Raw genomic sequence first — 15,616 nt, 5'->3', positions numbered from 1 at the left:
GGATGCAATTTCTGTGTTTCATCGTCAATAAGAAGGTCCAAGCGATACAGTAAACCTGAATTGAAGCATCGGAATCTAAAACTGGACTTACAGGAGAGGTTGAACTCATAGAAAGTTTGAGTGTCAGTCCACTTGTACTAAAGTCGGCATTGTGCCTTTTGTATTTCATTTGGATGCAATTTCTGTGTTTCATCGTCAATAAGAAGGTCCAAGTGATACAGTAAACCTGAAGTGAAGCATCGGAATCTAAAACTGGACTCACAGGAGAGGTACACATCATCGAAAGTTAGGGTGTCAGTCCTCTTGTACTTAAGTCGGCATTGTGCCTTTTGTATTAAATTCGGATGCAATTTCTGTGTTTCATCGTCAATAAGAAGGTCCAAGGGATACAGTAAATCTGAAGTGAAGCATCGGAATCTAAAACTGGACTCACAGGAGTGGTTCAAATCATAGAAAGTTAGAGTGTCAGTCCTCTTGTACTTAAGTCGGTATTGTGCCTTTTGTATTAAATTCGGATGCAATTTCTGTGTTTCATCGTCAATAAGAAGGTCCAAGGGATACAGTAAACCTGAAGTGAAGCATCGGAATCTCAAACTGGACTCACAGGAGAGGTTCAAATCATATAAAGTTAGAGTGTCAGTCCTCTTGTACTTAAGTCGGCATTGTGCCTTTTGTATAAAATTCGGATGCAGTTTCTGTGTTTCATAGTCAATAAGAAGGTCCAAGGGATACAGTAAACCTGAAGTGAAGCATCGGAATCTAAAACTGGACTCACAGGAGAGGTTTAAATCATCGAAAGTTAGAGTGTCAGTCCCCATGTACTTAAGTCGGCATTGTGCCATTTTCATTAAATTCGGATGCAATTTCTGTGTTTCATCGCCAATAAGAAGGGCTAAGGGATACAGTAAACCTGAAGTGAAGCATCGGAATCTAAAACTAGACTCACAGGAGAGGTTCAAATCATAGAGAGTAAGAGTGTCAGTCCACTTGTACGTAAGTCAGCATTCTGCCTTTTGTATTAAATTCGGATGCAATTGCTGTGTTTCATCATCAATAAGAAGGTCCAAGGGATACAGTAAATCTGAAGTGAAGCATCGGAATCTAAAACTGGACTCACAGGAGTGGTTCAAATAATCGAAAGTTAGAGTGTCAGTATTCTTGTACTTAAGTCGGCATTGTGCATTTTGTATTAAATTCGGATGAAATTTCTGTGTTTCATCGTCAATAAGAAGGTCCAAGGGATACAGTAAACCTGAAGTGAAGCATCGGAATCTAAAAGTGGACTCACAGGAGAGGTTCAAATCATAAAAAGTTAAGTCGGCATTGTGCCTTTTGTATTATATTCGGATGCAATTTCTGTGTTTCATCGTCAATAAGAATGTCCAAGGGATACAGTAAACCTGAAGTGAAGCATCAGAATCTAAAACTGGACTCACAGGGGAGGTTCAAATCATAGAAAGTTAGAGTGTCAGTGGTCTTGTACTCAAGTCGGCATTGTGCATTTTGTATTAAATTCGGATGCAATTTCTGTGTTTCATCGTCAATAAGAAGGTCCAAGGGATACAGTAAACCTGAAGTGAAGCATCGGAATCTAAAACTGTACTCACAGTAGAGGTTCAAATCATAGAGGGTTAGAGTGTCAGTCCTCATGTACTTAAGTCGGCATTGTGCCTTTTGTATTAAATTGGGATGCAATTTCTGTGTTTCATCGTCAATGAGAAGGTCCAAGGGATACAGTAAACCTGAAGTGAAGCATCGGAATCTAAAACTGGACTCACAGGAGAGGTTTAAATCATCGAAAGTTAGAGTGTCAGTCCTCTTGTACTTAAGTCGACATTGTGCCCTTTTCATTAAATTCGGATGCAATTTCTGTATTTCATCGTGTATAAGAAGGTCTAAGGGATACAGTAAACCTGAAGTGAAGCATCGGAATCTAAAACCGGACTCACATTAGAGGTTCAAATCATAGAGAGTTAGAGTGTCAGTCCACTTGTACGTAACTCAGCATTCTGCATTTTGTATTAAATTCGGATGCAATTGCTGTGTTTCATCATCAATAAGAAGGTCCAAGGGATACAGTAAATCTGAAGTGAAGCATCGGAATCTAAAACTGGACTCACAGGAGTGGTTCAAATCAGCGAAAGTTAGAGTGTCAGTCCTCTTGTACTTAAGTCGGTATTGTGCCTTTTGTATTAAATTCGGATGCAATTTCTGTGTTTCATCGTCAATAAGAAGGTCCAAGGGATACAGTAAACCTGAAGTGAACCATCGGAATCTAAAACTGGACTCACAGGAGAGGTTCAAATAATCGAAATTTAGAGTGTCAGTCCTTTCGTACTTAAGTCGGCATTGTGCCTTTTGTATTGAATTTGGATGCAATTTCTGTGTTTCATCGTCAATAAGAAGGTCCAAGGGATACAGTAAACACGACGTGAAGCAGCGGATTCAAAAACATGACTCACAGGAGAGGTTCAAATCATAGAGAGTTAGAGTGTCAGTCCTCTTGTACTTAAGGCGGTATTCTGCCTTTTGTATTAAATTCGGATGCAATTTCTGTGTTTCATCCTCAATAAGAATATCCAAGGGATACAGTGAACCTAAAGTGAAGCATCGGAAGATAAAACTGGACTCACAGAAGAGGTTCAAATCGTCGAGAGTTAGAGTGTCGGTTCTTTTGTATTAAATTCGGATGCAATTTCTGTGTTTCATCGTCAATAAGAAGGTCCAAGGGATACAGTAAACCTGAAGTGAAGCATCGGAATCTAAATGTGAACTCACAGGAGAGGTGCAAATCATAAAAAGTTAAGTCGGCATTGTGCCTTTTGTATTAAATTCGGATGCAATTTCTGTGTTTCATCGTCAATAAGAATGTCCAAGGGATACAGTAAACCTGAAGTGAAGCATCAGAATTTAAAACTGGACCCACAGGGGAGGTTCAAATCATAGAAAGTTAGAGTGTCAGTCCTCTTGTACTTAAGTCGGCATTGTGCATTTTGTATTAAATTCGGATGCAATTTCTGTCTTTCATCGTCAATAAGAAGGTCCAAGAGATACAGTAAACCTGAAGTGAAGCATTGGAATCTAAAACTGTACTCACAGTAGAGGTTCAAATCATAGAGAATTAGAGTGTCAGTCCTCTTGTACTTAAGTCGGCATTGTGCCTTTTGTATTAAATTCGGATGCAATTTCTTTGTTTCATCGTCAATTAGAAGGTCCAAGCGATACAGTAAACCAGAAGTGAAGCATCGGAATCTCTAACTGGACTCACAGGAGAGTTTCAAATCATATAAAGTTAGAGTGTCAGTCCTCTTGTACTTAAGTCGGCATTGTGCCTTTTGTATTAAATTCGGATGCAATTTCTGTGTTTCATCGTCAATAAGAAGGTCCAAGCGATACAGTAAACCTGAATTGAAGCATCGGAATCTAAAACTGGACTTACAGGAGAGGTTGAACTCATAGAAAGTTTGAGTGTCAGTCCACTTGTACTAAAGTCGGCATTGTGCCTTTTGTATTTAATTTGGATGCAATTTCTGTGTTTCATCGTCAATAAGAAGGTCCAAGTGATACAGTAAACCTGAAGTGAAGCATCGGAATCTAAAACTGGACTCACAGGAGAGGTACACATCATCGAAAGTTAGGGTGTCAGTCCTCTTGTACTTAAGTCGGCATTGTGCCTTTTGTATTAAATTCGGATGCAATTTCTGTGTTTCATCGTCAATAAGAAGGTCCAAGGGATACAGTAAATCTGAAGTGAAGCATCGGAATCTAAAACTGGACTCACAGGAGTGGTTCAAATCATCGAAAGTTAGAGTGTCAGTCCTCTTGTACTTAAGTCGGTATTGTGCCTTTTGTATTAAATTCGGATGCAATTTCTGTGTTTCATCGTCAATAAGAAGGTCCAAGGGATACAGTAAACCTGAAGTGAAGCATCGGAATCTAAAACTGGACTCACAGGAGAGGTTCAAATCGTAGAGAGTTAGAGTGTCAGTCCTCTTGTACTTAAGTCGGTATTGTGCCTTTTGTATTAAATTCGGATGCAATTTCTGTGTTTCATCGTCAATAAGAATGTCCAAGGGATACAGTAAACCTGAAGTGAAGCATCAGAATCTAAAACTGGACTCACAGGAGAGGTTCAAATCATAGAGAGTTAGAGTGTCAGTCCTCTTGTACTTAAGTCGGCATTGTGCCTTTTGTATTAAATTCGGATGCAATTTCTGTGTTTCATCGTCAATAAGAACGTGCAAGGGATACAGTAAACCTGAAGTGAAGCATCGGAATCTAAAACTGGACTCACAGGAGAGGTTTAAATCATCGAAAGTAAGAGTGTCAGTCCTCTTGTACTTAAGTCGGCATTGTGCCATTTTCATTAAATTCGGATGCAATTTCTGTGTTTCATCGCCAATAAGAAGATCTAAGGGATACAGTAAACCTGAAATGAAGCATCGGAATAAAAAACTGTACTCACAGTAGAGGTTTAAATCATAGAGAGTTAGAGTGTCAGTCCTCTTGTATTTAAGTCGGCATTGTGCATTTTGTATTAAATTCGGATGCAATTTCTGTGTTTCATCGTCAATAAGAAGATCCAAGGGATACAGTAAACCTTAAGTGAAGCATCGGAATCTAAAACTGGACTCACAGGAGAGGTTCCAATCATAGAGAGTTAGAGTGTCGGTCCTCTTGTACTTAAATCGGCATTGTGCCTTTTGTATTAAATTCGGATGCAATATCTGTGTTTCATCGTCAATATAAAGGTCCAAGGGTTACAGTAAAACTGAAGTCAAGCATCGAAATCTAAAACTGCACTCACAGGATAGGTTCAATTCGTAGAATGTTAGAGTGTCAGTCATCTTGTACTTAAGTCGGCATTGTGCCTTTTGTATTAAATTCGGATGCAATTTCTATGTTTCATCGTCAATAAGAAGGTCCAAGGGTTACTGTAAACCTGAAGTCAAGCATCGAAATCTAAAACTGCACTCACAGGAGAGGTTCAAATCGTGGAAAGTTAGAGTGTCAGTCCTCTTGTACTTAAGTCGGCATTGTGCCTTTTGTATTAAATTCGGATGCAATTTCTGTGTTTCACCGTCAATAAGAATGTCCAAGGGTTACAGTAAACCTGAAGTGAAGCATCGTAATCTGAAACTGGACCCACGGGAGAGGTTCAAATCATAGAAAATTAGAGTGTCAGTCCTCTTGTACTTAAGTCGGCATTGTGCATTTTGTATTCAATTCGGATGCAATTTCTGCGTTTCATCGTTAATAAGAAGGTCCAAGGGATACAGTAAACCTGAAGCGAAGCATCGGAAACTAAAACTGGACTCACAGGAGAGGTTCAAATCATCGAAAGTTAGGGTGTCAGTCCTCTTGTACTTAAGTCGGCATTGTGCCTTTTGTATTAAATTCGGATGCAATTTCTGTGTTTCATCGTCAATAAGAAGGTCCAAGGGATACAGTAAACCTGACGTGAAGCATCGGAATCTAAAACTGGACTCACAGGAGAGGTTTAAATCATCGAAAGTTAGAGTGTCAGTCCTCTTGTACTTAAGTCGGCATTGTGCCATTTTCACTAAATTCGGATGCAATTTCTGTGTTTCATCGACAATAAGAAGGTCCAAGGGATACAGTAAACCAGAAGTGAAGCATCGGAATCTAAAATTGGACTCACAGGATAGGTTCAAATCATCGAAAGTTAGAGTGTCAGTCCTCTTGTACTTAAGGCGGCATTGTGCCATTTTCATTAAATTCGGATGCAATTTCTGTGTTTCATCGCCAATAAGAAGGGCTAAGAAATACAGTAAACCTGAAGTGAAGCATCGGAATATAAAACTAGACTCACAGGAGAGGTTCAAATCATAGAGAGTAAGAGTGTCAGTCCACTTGTACGTAAGTCAGCATTCTGCCTTTTGTATTAAATTCGGATGCAATTGCTGTGTTTCATCATCAATAAGAAGGTCCAAGGGATACAGTAAATCTGAAGTGAAGCATCGGAATCTAAAACTGGACTCACAGGAGTGGTTCAAATAATCGAAAGTTAGAGTGTCAGTATTCTTGTACTTAAGTCGGCATTGTGCATTTTGTATTAAATTCGGATGAAATTTCTGTGTTTCATCGTCAATAAGAAGGTCCAAGGGATACAGTAAACCTGAAGTGAAGCATCGGAATCTAAAAGTGGACTCACAGGAGGGGTTCATATCATAAAAAGTTAAGTCGGCATTGTGCCTTTTGTATTATATTCGGATGCAATTTCTGTGTTTCATCGTCAATAAGAATGTCCAAGGGATACAGTAAACCTGAAGTGAAGCATCAGAATCTAAAACTGGACTCACAGGGGAGGTTCAAATCATAGAAAGTTAGAGTGTCAGTGGTCTTGTACTCAAGTCGGCATTGTGCATTTTGTATTAAATTCGGATGCAATTTCTGTGTTTCATCGTCAATAAGAAGGTCCAAGGGATACAGTAAACCTGAAGTGAAGCATCGGAATCTAAATGTGAACTCACAGGAGAGGTGCAAATCATAAAAAGTTAAGTCGGCATTGTGCCTTTTGTATTAAATTCGGATGCAATTTCTGTGTTTCATCGTCAATAAGAATGTCCAAGGGATACAGTAAACCTGAAGTGAAGCATCAGAATTTAAAACTGGACCCACAGGGGAGGTTCAAATCATAGAAAGTTAGAGTGTCAGTCCTCTTGTACTTAAGTCGGCATTGTGCATTTTGTATTAAATTCGGATGCAATTTCTGTCTTTCATCGTCAATAAGAAGGTCCAAGAGATACAGTAAACCTGAAGTGAAGCATTGGAATCTAAAACTGTACTCACAGTAGAGGTTCAAATCATAGAGAATTAGAGTGTCAGTCCTCTTGTACTTAAGTCGGCATTGTGCCTTTTGTATTAAATTCGGATGCAATTTCTTTGTTTCATCGTCAATTAGAAGGTCCAAGCGATACAGTAAACCAGAAGTGAAGCATCGGAATCTCTAACTGGACTCACAGGAGAGTTTCAAATCATATAAAGTTAGAGTGTCAGTCCTCTTGTACTTAAGTCGGCATTGTGCCTTTTGTATTAAATTCGGATGCAATTTCTGTGTTTCATCGTCAATAAGAAGGTCCAAGCGATACAGTAAACCTGAATTGAAGCATCGGAATCTAAAACTGGACTTACAGGAGAGGTTGAACTCATAGAAAGTTTGAGTGTCAGTCCACTTGTACTAAAGTCGGCATTGTGCCTTTTGTATTTAATTTGGATGCAATTTCTGTGTTTCATCGTCAATAAGAAGGTCCAAGTGATACAGTAAACCTGAAGTGAAGCATCGGAATCTAAAACTGGACTCACAGGAGAGGTACACATCATCGAAAGTTAGGGTGTCAGTCCTCTTGTACTTAAGTCGGCATTGTGCCTTTTGTATTAAATTCGGATGCAATTTCTGTGTTTCATCGTCAATAAGAAGGTCCAAGGGATACAGTAAATCTGAAGTGAAGCATCGGAATCTAAAACTGGACTCACAGGAGTGGTTCAAATCATCGAAAGTTAGAGTGTCAGTCCTCTTGTACTTAAGTCGGTATTGTGCCTTTTGTATTAAATTCGGATGCAATTTCTGTGTTTCATCGTCAATAAGAAGGTCCAAGGGATACAGTAAACCTGAAGTGAAGCATCGGAATCTAAAACTGGACTCACAGGAGAGGTTCAAATCGTAGAGAGTTAGAGTGTCAGTCCTCTTGTACTTAAGTCGGTATTGTGCCTTTTGTATTAAATTCGGATGCAATTTCTGTGTTTCATCGTCAATAAGAATGTCCAAGGGATACAGTAAACCTGAAGTGAAGCATCAGAATCTAAAACTGGACTCACAGGAGAGGTTCAAATCATAGAGAGTTAGAGTGTCAGTCCTCTTGTACTTAAGTCGGCATTGTGCCTTTTGTATTAAATTCGGATGCAATTTCTGTGTTTCATCGTCAATAAGAACGTGCAAGGGATACAGTAAACCTGAAGTGAAGCATCGGAATCTAAAACTGGACTCACAGGAGAGGTTTAAATCATCGAAAGTAAGAGTGTCAGTCCTCTTGTACTTAAGTCGGCATTGTGCCATTTTCATTAAATTCGGATGCAATTTCTGTGTTTCATCGCCAATAAGAAGATCTAAGGGATACAGTAAACCTGAAATGAAGCATCGGAATAAAAAACTGTACTCACAGTAGAGGTTTAAATCATAGAGAGTTAGAGTGTCAGTCCTCTTGTATTTAAGTCGGCATTGTGCATTTTGTATTAAATTCGGATGCAATTTCTGTGTTTCATCGTCAATAAGAAGATCCAAGGGATACAGTAAACCTTAAGTGAAGCATCGGAATCTAAAACTGGACTCACAGGAGAGGTTCCAATCATAGAGAGTTAGAGTGTCGGTCCTCTTGTACTTAAATCGGCATTGTGCCTTTTGTATTAAATTCGGATGCAATATCTGTGTTTCATCGTCAATATAAAGGTCCAAGGGTTACAGTAAAACTGAAGTCAAGCATCGAAATCTAAAACTGCACTCACAGGATAGGTTCAATTCGTAGAATGTTAGAGTGTCAGTCATCTTGTACTTAAGTCGGCATTGTGCCTTTTGTATTAAATTCGGATGCAATTTCTATGTTTCATCGTCAATAAGAAGGTCCAAGGGTTACTGTAAACCTGAAGTCAAGCATCGAAATCTAAAACTGCACTCACAGGAGAGGTTCAAATCGTGGAAAGTTAGAGTGTCAGTCCTCTTGTACTTAAGTCGGCATTGTGCCTTTTGTATTAAATTCGGATGCAATTTCTGTGTTTCACCGTCAATAAGAATGTCCAAGGGTTACAGTAAACCTGAAGTGAAGCATCGTAATCTGAAACTGGACCCACGGGAGAGGTTCAAATCATAGAAAATTAGAGTGTCAGTCCTCTTGTACTTAAGTCGGCATTGTGCATTTTGTATTCAATTCGGATGCAATTTCTGCGTTTCATCGTTAATAAGAAGGTCCAAGGGATACAGTAAACCTGAAGCGAAGCATCGGAAACTAAAACTGGACTCACAGGAGAGGTTCAAATCATCGAAAGTTAGGGTGTCAGTCCTCTTGTACTTAAGTCGGCATTGTGCCTTTTGTATTAAATTCGGATGCAATTTCTGTGTTTCATCGTCAATAAGAAGGTCCAAGGGATACAGTAAACCTGACGTGAAGCATCGGAATCTAAAACTGGACTCACAGGAGAGGTTTAAATCATCGAAAGTTAGAGTGTCAGTCCTCTTGTACTTAAGTCGGCATTGTGCCATTTTCACTAAATTCGGATGCAATTTCTGTGTTTCATCGACAATAAGAAGGTCCAAGGGATACAGTAAACCAGAAGTGAAGCATCGGAATCTAAAATTGGACTCACAGGATAGGTTCAAATCATCGAAAGTTAGAGTGTCAGTCCTCTTGTACTTAAGGCGGCATTGTGCCATTTTCATTAAATTCGGATGCAATTTCTGTGTTTCATCGCCAATAAGAAGGGCTAAGAAATACAGTAAACCTGAAGTGAAGCATCGGAATATAAAACTAGACTCACAGGAGAGGTTCAAATCATAGAGAGTAAGAGTGTCAGTCCACTTGTACGTAAGTCAGCATTCTGCCTTTTGTATTAAATTCGGATGCAATTGCTGTGTTTCATCATCAATAAGAAGGTCCAAGGGATACAGTAAATCTGAAGTGAAGCATCGGAATCTAAAACTGGACTCACAGGAGTGGTTCAAATAATCGAAAGTTAGAGTGTCAGTATTCTTGTACTTAAGTCGGCATTGTGCATTTTGTATTAAATTCGGATGAAATTTCTGTGTTTCATCGTCAATAAGAAGGTCCAAGGGATACAGTAAACCTGAAGTGAAGCATCGGAATCTAAAAGTGGACTCACAGGAGGGGTTCATATCATAAAAAGTTAAGTCGGCATTGTGCCTTTTGTATTATATTCGGATGCAATTTCTGTGTTTCATCGTCAATAAGAATGTCCAAGGGATACAGTAAACCTGAAGTGAAGCATCAGAATCTAAAACTGGACTCACAGGGGAGGTTCAAATCATAGAAAGTTAGAGTGTCAGTGGTCTTGTACTCAAGTCGGCATTGTGCATTTTGTATTAAATTCGGATGCAATTTCTGTGTTTCATCGTCAATAAGAAGGTCCAAGGGATACAGTAAACCTGAAGTGAAGCATCGGAATCTAAAACTGTACTCACAGTAGAGGTTCAAATCATAGAGGGTTAGAGTGTCAGTCCTCATGTACTTAAGTCGGCATTGTGCCTTTTGTATTAAATTGGGATGCAATTTCTGTGTTTCATCGTCAATGAGAAGGTCCAAGGGATACAGTAAACCTGAAGTGAAGCATCGGAATCTAAAACTGGACTCACAGGAGAGGTTTAAATCATCGAAAGTTAGAGTGTCAGTCCTCTTGTACTTAAGTCGACATTGTGCCCTTTTCATTAAATTCGGATGCAATTTCTGTATTTCATCGTGAATAAGAAGGTCTAAGGGATACAGTAAACCTGAAGTGAAGCATCGGAATCTAAAACCGGACTCACATTAGAGGTTCAAATCATAGAGAGTTAGAGTGTCAGTCCACTTGTACGTATCTCAGCATTCTGCCTTTTGTATTAAATTCGGATGCAATTGCTGTGTTTCATCATCAATAAGAAGGTCCAAGGGATACAGTAAATCTGAAGTGAAGCATCGGAATCTAAAACTGGACTCACAGGAGTGGTTCAAATCAGCGGAAGTTAGAGTGTCAGTCCTCTTGTACTTAAGTCGGTATTGTGCCTTTTGTATTAAATTCGGATGCAATTTCTGTGTTTCATCGTCAATAAGAAGATCCAAGGGATACAGTAAACCTTAAGTGAAGCATCGGAATCTAAAACTGGACTCACAGGAGAGGTTCCAATCATAGAGAGTTAGAGTGTCGGTCCTCTTGTACTTAATTCGGCATTGTGCCTTTTGTATTAAATTCGAATGCAATATCTGTGTTTCATCGTCAATATAAAGGTCCAAGGGTTACAGTAAAACTGAAGTCAAGCATCGAAATCTAAAACTGCACTCACAGGATAGGTTCAATTCGTAGAATGTTAGAGTGTCAGTCCTCTTGTACTTAAGTCGGCATTGTGCCTTATGTATTAAATTCGGATGCAATTTCTGTGTTTCATCGTCAATAAGAAGGTCAAAGGGTTACAGTAAACCTGAAGTGAAGCATCGTAATCTGAAACTGGACCCACGGAAGAGGTTCAAATCATAGAAAATTAGAGTGTCAGTCCTCTTGTACTTAAGTCGGCATTGTGCATTTTGTATTAAATTCAGATGCAATTTCTGCGTTTCATCGTTAATAAGAAGGTCCAAGGGATACAGTAAACCTGAAGTGAAGCATCGGAAACTAAAACTGGACTCACAGGAGAGGTTCAAATCATCGAAAGTTAGGGTGTCAGTCCTCTTGTACTTAAGTCGGCATTGTGCCTTTTGTATTAAATTCGGATGCAATTTCTGTGTTTCATCGTCAATAAGAAGGTCCATGGGATACAGTAAACCTGACGTGAAGCATCGGAATCTAAAACTGGACTCACAGGAGAGGTTTAAATCATCGAAAGTTAGAGTGTCAGTCCTCTTGTACTTAAGTCGGCATTGTGCCATTTTCATTAAATTCGGATGCAATTTCTGTGTTTCATCGTCAATAAGAAGGTCCAAGGGATACAGTAAACCAGAAGTGAAGCAACGGAATCTAAAATTGGACTCACAGGAGAGGTTCAAATCATCGAAAGTTAGAGTGTCAGTCCTCTTGTACTTAAGGCGGCATTGTGCCTTTTGTATTAAATTCGGATGCAATTTCTGTGTTTCATCGTCAATAAGAAGGTCCAAGGGATACAGTAAACCTGAAGTGAAGCATCGGAATGAAAAACTGTACTCACGGTAGAGGTTCAAATCATAGAGAGTTAGAGTGTCAGTCCTCTTGTACTTAAGTCGGCATTGTGCACTTTGTATTAAATACGGATGCAATTTCTGTGTTTCATCGTCAATAAGAAGGTCCAAGGGATACAGTAAACCTTAAGTGAAGCATCGGTATCTACAACTGGACTCACAGGAGAGGTTCCAATCAAAGAGAGTTAGAGTGTCAGTCCTCTTGTACTTAAGTCGGCATTGTGCCTTTTGTATTAAATTCGGATGCAATTTCTGTGTTTCATCGTCAATATGAAGGTCCAAGGGTTACAGTAAACCTGAAGTCAAGCATCTAAATCTAAAACTACACTCACAGAAGAGGTTCAAATCGTAGAATGTTAGAGTGTCAGTCCTCTTGTACATAAGTCGGCATTGTGCCTTTTATATTAATTTCGGATACAATTTCTGTGTTTCATCGTCAATAACAAGGTCCAAGGGATACAGTAAACGTGAAGTGAAGCATCGGAATCTAAAACTGGACTCACAGGAGAGGTTCCAATCAGAGAGAGTTAGAGTGTCAGTCCGCTTGTACTTAAGTCGGCATTGTGCCTTTTGTATTAAATTCGGATGCAATTTCTGTGTTTCATCGTCAATAAGAAGGTCCAAGGGTTACAGTAAACCTGAAGTCAAGCGTCGAAATCTAAAACTGCACTCACAGGAGAGGTTCAAATCGTAGAAAGTTAGAGGGTCAGTCCTCTTGTACTTAAGTCGGCATTGTGCCTTTTGTATTAAATTCGGATGCAATTTCTGTGTTTCACCGTCATTAAGAATGTCCAAGGAATACAGTAAATCTGAAGTGAAGCAACGGAATATAAAACTGGACTCACAGGAGAGGTTCAAATAATCGAAATTTAGAGTGTCAGTCCTCTCGTACTTGAGTCGGCATTGTGCATTTTGTATTGAATTTGGATGCAATTTTTGTGTTTCATCGTCATTAAGAAGGTCCAAGGGATACAGTAAACATGAAGTGAAGCAGCGGAATCAAAAACATGACTCACAGAAGAGGTTCAAATCATAGAGAGTTAGAGTGTGAGTCCTCTTGTACTTAAGTCGGTATTCTGCCGTTTGTATTAAATTCGGATGCAATTTCTGTGTTTCATCGTCAATACGAAGGTCCAAGGGATACAGTAAACCTGAAGTGAAGCATCGGAATCTAAAATTGCACTCACAGGAGAGGTTCAAATCATCGAAAGTTAAAGTGTCAGTCCTCTTGTACTTAAGTCGGCATTGTGCCTTTTGTATTAAATTCGGATGCAATTTCTGTGTTTCATCGTCAATAAGAAGGTCCAAGGGATACAGTGAAGCTGAAGTGAAGCATCGGAATCCAAAACTGTACTCACAGTAGTGGTTCAAATCATAGAGAGTTAGAGTGTCAGTCCTCTTGTACTTAAGTCGGCATTTTGCATTTTGTATTAAATTCGGAAGCAATTTCTGTGTTTCATCGTCAATAACATGGTCCAAGGGATGCAGTAAACCTTAAGTCAAGCATCGGAATCTACAACTGGACTCACAGGAGAGGTTCCAATCATAGAGAGTTAGAGTGTCGGTCCTCTTGTACTTAAGTCGGCATTGTGCCTTTTGTATTAAATTCGGATGCAATTTCTGTGTTTCATCGTCAATATGAAGGTCCAAGGGTTACAGTATACCTGAAGTCAAGCATCGATATCTAAAACTACACTCACAGAAGAGGTTCAAATCGTAGAATGTTAGAGTGTCAGTCCTCTTGTACATAAGTCGGCATTGTGCCTTTTATATTAAATTCGGTTGCAATTTCTGTGTTTCATCGTCAAGAACAAGGTCCAAGGGATACAGTAAACGTGAAGTGAAGCATCGGAATCTAAAACTGGACTCACAGGAGAGGTTCCAATCAGAGAGAGTTAGAGTGTCAGTCCGCTTGTACTTAACTCGGCATTGTGCCTTTTGTATTAAATTCGGATGCAATTTCTGTGTTTCATCGTCAATAAGAAGGTCCAAGGGTTACAGTAAACCTGAAGTCAAGCATCGAAATCTAAAACTGCACTCACAGGAGAGGTTCAAATCGTAGAAAGTTAGAGGGTCAGTCCTCTTGTACTTAAGTCGGCATTGTGCCTTTTGTATTAAATTCGAATGCAATTTCTGTGTTTCATCGTCAATAAGAATGTCCAAGGGATACAGTAAACCTGAAGTGAAGCAACGGAATCTAAAACTGGACTCACAGGAGTGGTTCAAATAATCGAAATTTAGAGTGTCAGTCCTCTCGTACTTAAGTCGGCATTGTGCATTTTGTATTGAATTTGGATGCAATTTTTGTGTTTCATCGTCATTAAGAAGGTCCAAGGGATACAGTAAACATGAAGTGAAGCATCGGAATCAAAAACATGACTCACAGGAGAGGTTCAAATCATAGAGAGTTAGAGTGTCAGTCCTCTTGTACTTAAGTCGGTATTCTGCCTTTTGTATTAAATTCGGATGCAATTTCTGTGTTTCATCGTCAATAAGAAGGTCCAAGGGATACAGTGAACCTAAAGTGAAGCATCGGAAGATAAAACTGGACTCACAGGAGAGGTTCAAATCGTAGAGAGTTAGAGTGTCAGTCCTTTTGTATTAAATTCGGATGCAATTTCTGTGTTTCATCGTCAATAAGAAGGTCCAAGGGATACAGTAAACCTGAAGTGAAGCATCGGAATCTAAAAGTGGACTCACAGGAGAGGTTCAAATCATAAAAAGTTAAGTCGGTATTGTGCCTTTTGTATTAAATTCGGATGCAATTTCTGTGTTTCATCGTCAATATGAAGGTCCAAGGGTTATAGTAAACCTGAAGTCAAAGATTGAAATCTAAAACTGCACTCACAGGAGAGGTTCAAATCGTAGAATGTTAGAGTGTCAGTCCTCTTGTACTTAAGTCGGCATTGTGCCTTTTGTATTAAATTCGGATGCAATTTCTGTGTTTCATCGTCACTAAGAAGGTCCAAGGGTTACAGTAAACCTGAAGTCAAGCATCGAAATCTAAAACTGCACTCACAGGAGAGGTTCAAATCGTGGAAAGTTAGTGTGTCAGTCCTCTTGTACTTAAGTCGGCATTGTGCCTTTTGTATTAAATTCGGATGCAATTTCTGTGTTTCACCGTCAATAAGAATGTCCAAGGGTTACAGTAAACCTGAAGTGAAGCATCGGAATCTAAAACTGGACCCACGGAAGAGGTTCAAATCATAGAAAATTAGAGTGTCAGTCCTCTTGTACTTAAGTCGGCATTGTGCCTTTTTTATTAAATTCGGATGCAATTTCTGTGTTTCATCGTCAATAAGAAGGTCCAAGGGATACAGTAAACCTGAAGTGAAGCATCGGAATCTAAAACTGGACTCACAGGAGAGGTTTAAATCATCGAAAGTTAGAGTGTCACTCCTCTTGTACTTAAGTCGGCATTGTGCCATTTCAATTAAATTCGGATGCAATTTCTGTGTTTCATCGTCAATAAGAAGGTCCAAGGGATACAGTAAACCAGAAGTGAAGCATTTGAATCTAAAATTGGACTCACAGGAGAGGTTCAAATCATCGAAAGTTAGAGTGTCAGTCCTCTTGTACTTAAGGCGGCATTGTGCCTTTTGTATTAAATTCGGATGCGATTTCTGTGTTTCATCGTCAATAAGAAGGTCCAAGGGATACAGTAAACCTGAAGTGAAGCATCGGAA

Source organism: Schistocerca americana, chromosome 10 (assembly GCF_021461395.2).
Source record: "Schistocerca americana isolate TAMUIC-IGC-003095 chromosome 10, iqSchAmer2.1, whole genome shotgun sequence".
In the NCBI taxonomy this organism is placed as follows: domain Eukaryota; kingdom Metazoa; phylum Arthropoda; class Insecta; order Orthoptera; family Acrididae; genus Schistocerca; species Schistocerca americana.
This window is presented reverse-complemented; position numbering follows the sequence as displayed.